The sequence below is a fragment of the Micropterus dolomieu genome, linkage group LG02 (assembly GCF_021292245.1).
Source record: "Micropterus dolomieu isolate WLL.071019.BEF.003 ecotype Adirondacks linkage group LG02, ASM2129224v1, whole genome shotgun sequence".
Lineage (NCBI taxonomy): Eukaryota > Metazoa > Chordata > Actinopteri > Centrarchiformes > Centrarchidae > Micropterus > Micropterus dolomieu.
The window spans coordinates 5,102,093-5,115,472 of NC_060151.1; the positions used below are offsets into that span (position 1 = coordinate 5,102,093).

The 13,380-nt window shown below is 38.4% G+C and overlaps 1 protein-coding gene across 2 annotated transcripts in view; it reads left to right on the plus strand.

Annotated features, from left to right (window-relative positions):
- The first annotated feature begins 374 nt into the window (after window positions 1–374).
- The window catches only part of LOC123983876 (protein TANC2-like), a 66,689-nt gene continuing 53,683 nt past the window's right edge, over window positions 375–13,380 (plus strand). The window contains exons 1-2 of one of the 2 annotated variants that reach the window (XM_046070316.1): window positions 375–671; window positions 6,408–6,580. The gene's annotated coding sequence lies outside the window, so the exon portion shown is untranslated. The remainder of the gene's footprint in view (window positions 672–6,407; window positions 6,581–13,380) is intronic. The other variant, XM_046070324.1, reaches the window with a different exon arrangement.

Genomic DNA, 13,380 nt, shown 5'->3' on the forward strand with positions numbered 1-13,380 from the left:
GTTTTTTCAGTTTCATTCACGTTTATTCAGCCTCACTCGTATCACGAGGCATGTCATGATCTGATATTTATTTTTATTTAACTTACATTTATGTTTGTCCAACATAATTCTCTCTGCTTCATGCTGCGATGACGGCGTTTCAAGGTGCAAATTGTCTTTTGACCGCTAGGTGTCCTCCTGCATCTCATGACCGCTTCGTCGTGACAGCTGCTGGCTCAAGTGTGTAGCCAGGGATTCTGTTGTTGTCTGTAGCACAGTCTCTCTCTCACACACACACTCACACACACACACACACACACACGCCAGCGCGCACAAGCACACTATTGGCCACGCCCCTTTAGTGAATAATTCATCACCTCCCGTCGACTGGAGGAGACTCGTGCCACTGGAGCTCTTCAGACGTCAGCTCGTGCTCACTGGAGGAAGGAGAATAATGGTCATAAAACCTCCATCCGTGTATCGATAAGGAGATACTGATATCCGGTAATGAATGGGGAATTGGGAAGAGTGGGAACCCGCTTTCCACGCAACACCTCCGTTGGTTTCTACCGGGGCTTTACGGCGGAGTACACACCGAGGGCTTGATATTAACCCGACCGTGACCGACCTATTATTTACCCGACTGACGTTAGTCTCATAGCCGGTGACTTGAGGGAGAACAAACACGCACGGTAGGTTTCTTGTATTTCCCGTGTATTATTGTGTGTGCGTGTGTGTGTGTGCGTGTTTGTGTGTGTGTTTGTGTGTATGTGTGTATGTGTGTGAGCGCGAGGGAGATAGATGTAGTAAGATGGTGTGTGTGTGTGCGCATTTGTGCGTATGTGTGGAGGCTAACATCTACCATCACTGCCATCATATCAAAGAGACCCATAACGTAATAATATTAATGTTTCAGACGTATCATTATTTATTATTATTACTGTTATTATTATTATTGTTGTTGTTGTTGTTGTTATATAATCATATCGTTTAACGTGGTAATGACTTTAACATATTGAACTCACCATGGCTGATCTGAGTTACTGTATAAATGTTGACAGCTTGAAACATCACTTAGTTTGTATGTACCACAGAAACACATGATATTACAGTCACAGCTGTATAATGCAACCTGCAGGTGACACAGTGATCAAATGACAATGCAGCTTAAAGGGAAGGGAGCGTGGTTGTAAACTGGAACAGATAACCCTCACAAGGAACTGTGTTTAAATATGTGTGTAAAAGTGATTTTTACTTTTCCCGCCTTTCTCTAGCAGCTATTCTCATTTCTGCCCTGTTTTCCTCAACATGTTGGTCACATTTCAAATTCCCGTTGCTTGGACTGGGCTGGATGTGTCAGCCAGCTGTTGGTTAACAGTTGTTTTGACAGGAAACATAAATCCTTTGTGTGGGAATTATGGGATTATCTCTCACAATACTATGTCCATTATTAATCTACATCATTCGGATGGCACTGGTGTGTGTGTTTATCTATCCAACAGATCTGTCGATCTGTCTATTGTCTGTTTGTTGATGTATCGATCTATTAATCCATCAATCTTTCTATCTACAGTACCTAGTGAGCAAGACATAATACAGGCGTCCAGAGGCCTGAAGCATTGTGGTCTTTTTTTCTGAACACTTTGGACATCATTGTGGAGAAGCAGGTCACTCTGACCAAGTAATTTCTTTGTCATATTTGGTCTTCTCTAAGCCTTTGGCTTCTTTTCCTAGACAGTGGCGGTGCAGATGGGTGTAATCCCATGTTAATCTGCCTACCCCTGTAGCTCATAGTCTGGGTTTAACACTGATTATAAACCCCCTCCCCTTCCATGCTAGTCATTAGTTTAATTAGATCACTCACACCACATCACTAGTGCTAATTAAAGGAGTACAAAACATAAGGACTTGGTTTAAGTGCAATGGCAATGTAATGTGACAATGATTTGTTTTGTTTTCCAAACCTGTCTGTCTGAATTGCTCCAATTTTCATAGGATATTTATTGCAAAACATAGTGATAACTAACAAAAATATAATCCATTGTGTTAGTGTGCAGTACCTGTGTTAGCACAGTTCTGACTTCCTGTTGGAAGAAACTGTCTTGGAGATGGGCAGCGCTGGATTTAATGCTCCGGTATCATTTTCCATATGGCGAGAGTGAGAATAGAGTGGACCTCCTGACTGGTGTCCTTGATGATCATTCAAGCTTTCCATATTGCAGAGGGTAATGCACCTATCATAGGTTAGGCTTAGCGTTTTAAAAGCTGCCAGTTCACACTCCTAAGCAGTACAGTTGTCATGCATTAGTGTAATTCACCCTATTAGAACGGTCCCATTGAGGCAGTGATAAAGGTTAGCGGCACAATTGGAAATATTATACTTAGAGGTGCTCCGATCAGGATTTTTTGGGCCGATCACCGATTGCTGAAAGCAGTATCGGCCGATACCGATCACCGGGTCTATTTGAAGCCTTTTATTTATCATGTAGCATTATACAGTATACTGTATATTAATTTAATTAGTCCTAAGAGCAATGTATTAAAGTATAAAAGTAACAGATGATAAAGTATCATGAAATGACAACTGTTTTTTTTATTGCCAGGAAACAAGGGCAAAAAATTCCACTCCCTCTGTCTTAGAGACTTAAACCACCACTACAACAACAGAACAAACAGCATCTAAATATATAAATAAATTTACTTCAACTATAAAAACTGCAACAAAAAAGGCTGTAGCCAAAATATTTAAGAGATAAAGGAGAACAGGCATCATATAAAAACTGCAACAAAAAAGGCTGTAGCCAAAATATTTAAGAGATAAAGGAGAACAGGCATCATGAGTCCATGATAAACTCTAAAATAGCCGCTTTTTGTTCTGGAAAGCTCAGGCAGGTTCTGTTGCCTTTACGGTGTAGAGAGAGTAGAGAGAGGAGTGGGGTAATGTGAGGTTACATCCACACTGCTACAGTTTTTCAAAACAGTTTTATAACAAATACGATCTTTTCCGTCCACAGCAGTGTTTCAGCTGCGTATCAGAGTTGATCTCTATATTAAAATATATATATATATATATATATATTAAAACGACTGAAAACACACATCTAGTGGCCGTTCACGTTCACTGGGCATGTGCATGTAAACATGCTGTAAACGTGAAGCAGAGGGTCTACTCCGCAGTTGCAGAAGATTTGGTGAAAGAAGAAAGTACTACAGATGAATAACCACACCAGGTATTTTTTTTGCGTTGACCGACAACGAAGTGGAACTGTTACTGAAAGCAACACGGCAGTACAAACTGCAGTGGCGGAAAACAGACTAAGAGCTGTCGCAAAGTAAATACGGCGACATGCGCAGTACAAGTGTTATTAACACAGTAAAAAATATTTTAATAAAAATACTGAAACTAAAACTCTGTCAGTAGCATTGTGTTTTTGATTTGCATGACTGAGAAGACCGAATCAGAAAGCCAAATGTGAGTGTGTCATCGTTTTATAACAGGGGTGGAAATGAACTTTTTGGCTCACCTGCCAATGGGATTGGTAGATGAAAAAAAATCGGCTAAGCATATTTTTTACCAGCCAAAATAATAACTTATCTTTTTATGTCACGTAAACATGTGTTTCAGTACTTTTAATTGAGATAATAAGGTATTCTGTTGAAAACAAACTTAAAGAAGACGCCAGATTGAAATTTGAAGCAAAATGAATATATTGCTATTAAATGTACTTATTCATTAAACTTTCATATGAAGTGTATCACTACTATAGGCCTATTATTAATTGAAGGTTGTTTTCATTTATTAAATCCTTGTGCAAGACAAACAGTCAACACTAGTCTCTAATTTATTTATGCTGTGTACTAACAAATAAATCATAACCATTCATGCACAAAAATAACTGTAGGTTGTAGTTTTTACTCGCACATCGTAAATCATTTTTCTATTTTAAGGGCAAATGCATGTGAAATACTCTGTTAGCAGCTGTTTAGCAACGAATCATCTGTCCTGAACCCGCTGCGCTACTTTTCTTCTTCTTGTTTTTTTTATTGGCGGTGCTGTTGACTTCCCTTCCCTGTCACAGAGCTGTTCTACAGGTTGCCACCGGCTTTAACGGAGAGGAAAGTAGCAAACAGCGGGTATAACTAAATGGGATATTTACGGAGAAATATTTTAACGGGAGGACACCGTGAGAGAACAGCCCGGGGGAAAACGGGAGGGTTGAAAGGTTTGCACGGTACGGTGGTAACTACCTAAATGCTAAAAAAACGTGTACTCCAAGCACAAACTGACTGTTCCTGACTCTATCCCCTAACCCACCACCCCCTGGCGTAGGCCAATTAAACACAAGAAACCTGAAATGAACATAAACAACAATCAATCCCCTAATCTGTGTGTTAACACGATTTTAGATCCCTTGGTACAGCAGGGACCAATTAAGTGCAACACACAAAAAAACAACTCTGATCCGCTGTTAGCTACCGTCAAAAAGATATTATATGGCGATATCGTACCGAATACGTTTACCCATCCATGTGGCAGGTAGCCTTCCATCATTTAGACGCCAAACGGAAAGTCTATGTGGCGCTTAGCGGGTGTTAACTTCCACCACGGGTTTATAAAGTCCTGTCTGAAAAGGACTTTGGTGCTAGCTAGCTCTGAAAACTGCCCAGACTGCATAGTGAAACCATTTTAGCTGCCGTTGAAAATTTTTCTGGCGAGTATTGTATCATCTGATTGGCTTTTCTGATCGGCCTTAGAGACCACCGATCAAACTAACCATTATCAGCTGATTACGATCGATCCGATTGGAGCACATACGTTACAGCTAGCAGAGTGAAGTTGAGCAAATGCAAGCAGATAAGAAACAATAGTTGGAATCCCACAGGTGTACTTTTAAGAAGATCTTAATCACTTGAGGAGGATCTTTGGACGTTCAGAGCTGAGCAGCAGCGTGTCTACATTAGTTTAGGTTAGTTAACATTCAGATAACATTAGCCCAGCAGTCGACTGTCAACAGGATCAAACTAAATATCTTCAGAGGTGACCAGAGGTTACCATTTGTTTGAAAGTATCACTAGATGTGCAAAAAGCTACATAGCAGTCACCGTATATTTTTTACATTATAATTTACTAAATTTAACTTTTGTTTATAATAGAGCTGGCCAATAAAACAAAAATGATAATTATCGCAGTGTAAAAACAATATAACATATTCAACAAATGTTTGATTTGATTAATTTGATTCACAAAATAATTAGTACTTCATTTTTCTATTGTTGAAGAAAAGGGACTGAAAAGATTTTACTGAATTTTACTCATTTACATTTGTTGAAAAAAGATTTTATGATACTTGTTTTGAATTTTCTACCTCAGGTGAGTTAACTGATCCACTGATTCTGTTTGGCATCAATTCTTGATGCCAAACAGACTGAGCATAAAGAAAAGTTTAAAACCACAAATAACCATCTGCTTTCTTTAACTTTCACATGGGAGCAAAAATCAGCCTTTAAACGTATCGTAGTAATTATCGATATCGCGATAACATTTTTGGCCATATCGCCCAGCCCTAGTTTATAGTAACTGGAAACGAAATGAAGTTATAAACTAGTATGTCTAAAATCAAGTCTCATATCATTGTTGCAGTCACCAGGTGTGTCCTTTTGTTCAATGGCCCCCTTGGTTGGACCAGTGACCCCCCTATAAAAGTTCTACTGGGCCTATTTGATCTCCTCCCAGACAGACATGTATAGAGATGAGTGAAAGCAAGCTGATGCCTCTTCTGTCAGGGTTTTTGAAATTCGTTCTGGAAAATCCTGGAAACCACTAACAGCATGTTCGGTTTACCAAAGGAGTAGGACAATTTCCATCTAAGTGAAGTCCCCACTCACAAAGTTTCATTTAGTTTTCTTACGTCTTCAGTCAGGAGAGGTTTCTGAGTCCTCAAATTGTAAACAGCTTCCACTCACAGCCACTGGAGGCCGCCAGTGAGAGGTTCTCTCGCGCCACTTTAATGCCTTCAAAGAGTGTAAAAGTGAAAAAGGTTTACAGCACGAAGAAATGGTAAAGGGTGAGCATATCAGTTGGCCCTTTGTTTGTTTATCTACAGGAATTTTTTTGAGACACACTCACTCCCTTCCTGTATGTGGGCAAGCTGAGGGAGTCCTGAGCGTTTACAGGAAGTCAGGATTGGCTTCTCTGGGGAAGAGAGATAAGAGTGTGGCTGTGTGAGTGTGTATGAGTCTGTGTGGGTTCAGCTATTGCTAATAACAAACACACAGACACATTACCGAGCCTTGTCAAACAAGCCAGCACTGTATGTGTACTTTGGGTTTAGTGTGTGTAGGTGTGTGTCTGAGTACGTAAAATGTGTGTGGTGTGTAGTGTTAATGACACTGGCCATTTCCTTTACTCTTTGTGTGGTTTGTTAAAGAGGAAATCCCTGTGAGGTGGTGAGGAAGCAGGGTGGACAGCAACTCCCAGCATGCCCTGGATCATCTGAGTATCCCAAAGAGGAACTAGTGAAATTGCCGGAGAAGAGGAACGTCCACCCTGCTGTACAAACACACACAGATAATAGATTTGATCTGGGAACAGGCAGAACAGGTAGATGAATTTGAATTGAATTTGCATGTTGTTCAACAACTAACAGACTCAGAGCTGCAGGAACTGTTCATTTGCATTCTTCATTTGTATAGCACCTTCCAAGGTACAAGGTAGTTTATTTGTCATTATACAACACAAGGTTGTATATCAAAAAGAAAGTTTGTAGTGCCTTCATGCTACACACACAAAACTTAACATATAATTAAGTGTATATCAAAATATGGTAACGTATAATATAAAATAAAACAATATATACAGTTATATACATAAATTCATACATGTATACACCCAGAACATTCCACAGTGCATTTCTTTATTTACGTCTGAGGTGAGCAGCCACAAGATGATAGTATGGTTTCATAACATAAAAGAAGTCTGACAGTTGGGAAACAGTGTCCATCTTGACTTCGTTTGAGCCTTCTCTTATGCAGTCAAGCATCATCAATGTAAAACACACAGTCCACCTCCTCTCATCTTGCCAGGGTCTTGCGGTGACAGCTCAGAACATGGACCGCCTGCCGAGTGTTTGATCCAGGATGTCGATGGGCATGTCTCTGTAAAGATGTGGGCACAACAGTCTCTGATTTCCGCTGCTCGGCCAACATGAGTCCACTGACAGTTAGCATGACTAATAACACACATCATTTTTCAGATCGCACAGCACACAGGTCTAAAAACAGTCACACACCTCAGGAGAGACATGGATTGTGGGGACAGATCGATGTTTAGGATATTTCCAGTTGGAGTATTTTCCATAAATGTGGCTTTTGTAGCTCTATCAGTCTTGCCAACTTTGTAGTCAGTGGCGTAGAGAATCGAGGAAACAAGGAATCACACAAAACAGCATAAGGTGGCAAGCTGCCCATACCTCCTACAGCTTTTCAAATAAGCATGATTTTTCTTTTACATGAATCATTGGAAAGGCTTGTCTCTGAGTCTGACTGAAATCAAACACAGGAAGTAGCCACCTGGAATGGCCATTAGTCAGTATTTGACAAATTACATTTTTTTGACCAGATTGTGGTGCTAAGGTCAGGAGATGACCAAGGTTATTACAATTTATCCCTAGGGGAACACAAATGTCTTTTCCAAATTGTATGGCAATCTAGCCAACAGTTGTTGAGATATTTCACTTAAACCCAAACTGTCAACCTCATGGTGGTGCTAGAAGAAAGATCACCAAAGTCATTCAGATACATCATCTGGGAGCCATGAATGTCCGTACAAAATGTTGTGCCCCTCTATCTGATAGATGTTGAGATCAATTTTAACCAGCTTGGCAGCGCTAGAGGAAGGTCAGGGTGTAACAATTAACCTTACTTAAAGGTTCAGTGTGTAAGTTTTAGTGAAATATAGTGGGTTGGGAATTGCAACCAGCGGTTCACAGTGCATTTACATGCTCCTTGGATGGTCCCATTTCCCGAGTTGTGAAGTTGTTCTTCTGATTTCCGTGTGTCTTCGTGTGCTCTTAAGTCGGAATGTGGAATCCTCATGGACGCTGCTGCTACTACCCTGTCTTGATAAGTCATAGAAAAAGAATGGTGAATGTGTTAAGAAACAGGAAGCAGTCAACATATGCTGCAAATTTTGCAAATTTAGAAGTAATTCCTCGTCTGCCAGAGCCTGGCACAAAAAATATTGCAGGTAATGTTTTTAGCACTAAATGTAGTTTTATGTAATGTCAGATCTTTGGCAGGAAAAACATTTTTAATCAATGATTTCATAGTCGCGCATCTTAATCATCTTAATTTCATGTTTTTAACTGAAACTTTGTTAGACCAAGATACCAGTGTAGCTGTTCTTATTGAGTCTCCATCAGTTTTATGAGCGAAGAAGAAAGAAGGTGGAGTTGCCATTTTGTTTAATGACACCTTCCAATGCAAGAAGATGTCTTATGGAAATTTAGCTTATTTTGAATATGTGGCTCTTCAGCTGAATTCCTCTTCTCAAGCTATTTTTCTAAATATCTACAGGCCCCCTAAATACTGCACAACCTTTTTTGATGAATTTGGTGAACTCCTGTCTATAATCTGTGTTGACTACAAAGCTGGCTAATGCCATGTTTATTAGTGGAAGAGCGCTAACATTAATGAGCTGTTACACTGTGTTTAACGTTAACGTATTCTAAACGTGCGAGCAGTACACGATAGAAATGAAACAAAAGTCACTCAAATTAACTATATCTATACACTATAATCTTAAAAAAAAATGTAAAAATGTAAACTAAATGCTAATGCTAATCGTTCAAAACATAGTCGGACGAAGCTCTGTGGCCGCTTGAACAGCCCTGTTATTCAAAAACAAGAGCAAGATGCACTGACAGCAGGTGAAGCGGTAAGATAGAAGACAAAAGGGAAGATATAAGCAGCGTGTGGGTTTGGCTAACGTTAGCTGGCTCTTTAGCTAAATCAGTGCCTTTTTATTGAAACATGTTCAACATTTCATACAGCCGATGCGCTTGTCAATGTCACTTTTTTAGTTTTATGTGCTAACAACAAACTCTGCATAAATAGTTACTAATTATTGAGTTAGTAGCCCACTTAAAATTAAAGTTAGAGACTAACACCATGTAGAGCTTTTTCCTTTCCAAGTTAATGAAACAACCCCAAAATGAAACAGCTAATATTGTAATAGTAGTAAGCTATATACTGAACTATTATATGAAATTATAATTAATATAGGAACATCATATAAATAAAATATTAATATCAAACTAACAATTTATTATATTACCTATATGCTGTTATAATATTATACTAATACACTTATTTATACTAGTTCCTCCTCCAGGTTGAGGATAGAGCCCCTGTAGCAGACAGATGTAGATTTAGCCAGAGGCGGTATGCCATTGTGCCAACATGTTCCCCTTGTTCTGTTTTACATCTGTTTTACTAAAGTTATTGTTATAAAAATGTACACAGATCAGCTTTAGGATGCAGACAGCAGCTGTTTATCACAAGTGTCTGTGCTACACCGCCTACACAACAAGCGTTATCCATCAATTTATTTTCTTCAGCTTTGTTCCCTTCTGGCCTATTTGAATTATGTTGTGTATATACAGTGGTCGATGAAGTTGTCACAAAAAAAGAGTGTTAAGTTTTACAGTCTCAAAATCAATTTATAGTAAATGTAAGTTAAAGGTTTGTTAGTGTTGTAGTTTTTAGTGGCTTCTAGCAGTAACGTTTCAGATTGCAACCAACAGTAAACCCTTTCCATTTTTGTGCCTGAAAATAAATTACAACTATCAACTGGTCGGCGTTTGCAGGCAAACTAACATTATCTAGTTTGAACCAACTAAAACACAAATCACAGTGTGTCACATGATTTGCAGTAATGTTGTGCACAGAAACGTCAATACAAATGTAAGGCTATGGATTTTCGCAGGAAATCCGACCAGTTCTTCACATAGAAAACAGTAGGCCTATACAGGCTATTATAGACAACCGAGAAAGTGTGTGAATGCCTCAATTGTAAGGTGAAGTTGCAACCTGATTACATATAGGCAATACAAATGTTATAAATATATTTAAATTCCTTTTAAAAAATCAACAATTCCCCTTTTAAAGGTGTGTTGCTGACTTAAGCGGTAACAGCTCGTGACAGTCTTAAATTATGTTGAAAAGGTCTTAAAAGGTACTGAATTTTACCTCGGGATTCCTGTATAAACCCTGTATTATTTTATGGAGAAAAAAAAGGTATACTGTGTAAGATATGGCCAGAATTTCAGTTTAAAACATTAAACTAACATGAAGTTAGTAAAAGAAAATATCAGTTCGGACGTTGTGTCAAAGATATTCAGTATTGTGGCCTGTGTTCGGTCCCGGTTCACTGGGAGGCGGCTGATCCCGGTTCTGTTGCTCGCTATCCAGGTTCCGGTTTTGGTGCCCATTCTCGACTGAGTCAGCCGAGAGGACTGCTAAGTTAGCTGCCGGGATAACTGAGCTTACTAGCTAATGGCATAGATAGCAGCAGTTAGGACCTGAAATAAATGAGTATGAATTCAACAAATGGAGATTTAATTATTAAACATTGCACCCTTTATTTTCCCCACACAATAGCCTCAGATAGGCTGAATAACAACATGACAAGGGTGTGTGTCCATTTAGAGTTTTTCTCTGGTGGAAAAGAGCTGGCAGAACACTAGGATGAAGCTCTTGTGCAGTGAGAGAAAACATTTATTAAATGGACACAATACTGTTTTAAAATCAAAAAATGCATTTGGTAATCAGAGCACTCGCAAAAGAAAGTTGCACTAGCAGAGCACTAAATATTTCTTGAATTTATGGGCAATTCTCTGTAAAAATCAGCAGGTTGAGGCACAGAGAAACAGCTGTTTGCAGCATCTCTCTCTCTCAGCACTGTCCATTGTTCTGAGCAATAGTCACATGTATTTCATTCATATGCAAACCTATACCCTGTTATAATATTAAAAACAGTGTTGGGCAGTTATTGGGTCGTCCATCTGTGCTGTCTATACGTGTGCTGCCGTTGAAATAAAATGGGGCCACTTTTCTGTCTGTAAATGTGCTAGCATGATTGTAGCTTACATTTGCGCTGTAACAGTTTTTGATCACTTCCGAATAATGAGGATTTAATTAGGGGCAGGGCTGGGTGATGTGGCCAAAAACTGCCATCACGATAAAAAGTTTCATATCATTTTATATCGATAATCATCAGGATAAATGTCGAATCTTCATTTCTTTAAAGTTTAAAGGCTGATTTTGCTCCTGAGTGAACGTTGAAGAAACCCAATAGTTAATTGTGGTTTTAAATTTTTCTTTAAGGTCAGAACAAACACTTGATGCCAAACAGTGGATCACTTAACACATCTGAAGTAGAACATTCAAAACAATTACGATAAAGATTGTGATCGTTTGAACTTTTGTTATATTGTTATTGAGGAAAATATATTGTGATAATTATCATTATTGTTTTACTGCCCAGCACTAACACAAGGTATAATTATTCTTACTTGTCAGAACAACACAAGTAGAAGGACAAGACATTAAAAAAGAGGACTAACATACTGCAGGACTATGTCTCAGTGATTCTTTCCAAATTGAGATGTCGTTCGGAAGTTAGCAACCAATTTAGGTCAACAAAGAACTTCCAACATGGCTACCTAAACTTTGTGTTCACAGATGTGTGAACTATATGGTAATACTGTGTTTTACGGTCAGCCATTAGAGAATATAAAAAGAATACTGTTTAATTTGAAGATGCAAAGTTTCCTTTTTTAGCATCAACAGGTAGCTGTGATAGTAGCAGTAGCAGCTGAGCACTGGATGGGATTTAGCCAAACTTACTCCTCTGTATATTTTATATTGCTCTTACATTTGGACAACCTTTTGTGTTTCTGTTTGTAAGACAGAAAAAGTTAGAGAAGGTCAGATGGAGCAGTAACTGACAACAGATGGTGTGTGTGTGTGTGTGAGAGAGAGAGAGAGACACACACACACACACACACACACACACACACACACATTCACATGAATGAGCTTCTCACCATGTCAGTGCTGAGTCACATTTACTGGCTGCAGACTGCCATGAGTGACTCATGAGATCGGTTTCTTCATTTGCCACATCTCTCTTTGATCTTGTATGTTTCACGAGTTTTTGTTTCCTGTGTTTGGAGTCAAGTGTTTTATGCTTTTTTCTTGTTGTTCATTCATTACTGCAAGATTGCACAAGTTAAATTACTAATTGCTCACACTACACATACTATAGTATACTGCTTAAAAATCATAAATTAAATAAGTGAATTAACTAAGTACCTTAATTACTGAAATTACCAGCCTGACGTTTGTTTTTTATTATCGATATCGATACATTTAGTCTTTATTTAACCTTGAGCGACTGAGAGAAATAGCGAAGCATGGACATGAAATAGCAGATAATACAGTAAGAATATCCATAGTGTTACGATAAACTGTAAAACCTTGAGCGGGAGGTTTTTACTATAAGCCCCTTGGGGTTTCTTGCCTCTCCTACACAATCCCTGCTGTTTATTTTTATATACTGTTCCAAGGTACAAGGTAGATTTGTTTATTATTTTACAACACAAGGTTGTATAACGAGATTAATCTTTAGTTCCTTTTATGCTACTCACAAAAACAAACGTTGATAAACAGTAGATGGGTGAATAAATAATAAGTCATAAAATGTAACAAAAAATAAGAAATAAAACTATTTTACATAGTGGAGTTCTTTCAGTTTATTGATCAGGTTTTATGACCATCACCGTTGCTGTTTTGGTTCATTCTCACCACCCTCATCAGCATCATCTTTCAGAACCAAACAACAGCTTTTTGAGTGAAAAGGATATGATAAACTCACTGTATGCTACCTGCCCAACAGATACAGTTAGCGGCTAGCTGCTGAAAAAGTGGAGCATTTAGCAACTAAAGATTCAGACTTTTTTCTCAGAAGTTGGTGGACAAAACAGAGCTAATAGGACAGAAACACACATTTTAGATGAGTAGTAATGTTCCTTCATGTCTGCTCTATATGTAAACAATTGCTTGATACTACTTTAGCAATAAAAATGTTATGCCATTTACAGCTGCCCCCAAGTGTCCAAAAAATAAATCATTGCTGTGTAAAAAAATAACATCTGACTGAATCTACTTATTTAGTATTTATATATTGTGGATACAAAAAAGTCAAAAGTCATTAGAATTTCCATGGTAAAGTGTGAGAATTTGGAATAAGCCTGTATATTTATATACCTTGTTTTATATTAAATAGTTTTATTTCATTCATATACACCCTCTCTCTCTCTCTCTCTCTCTCTCTCTCTC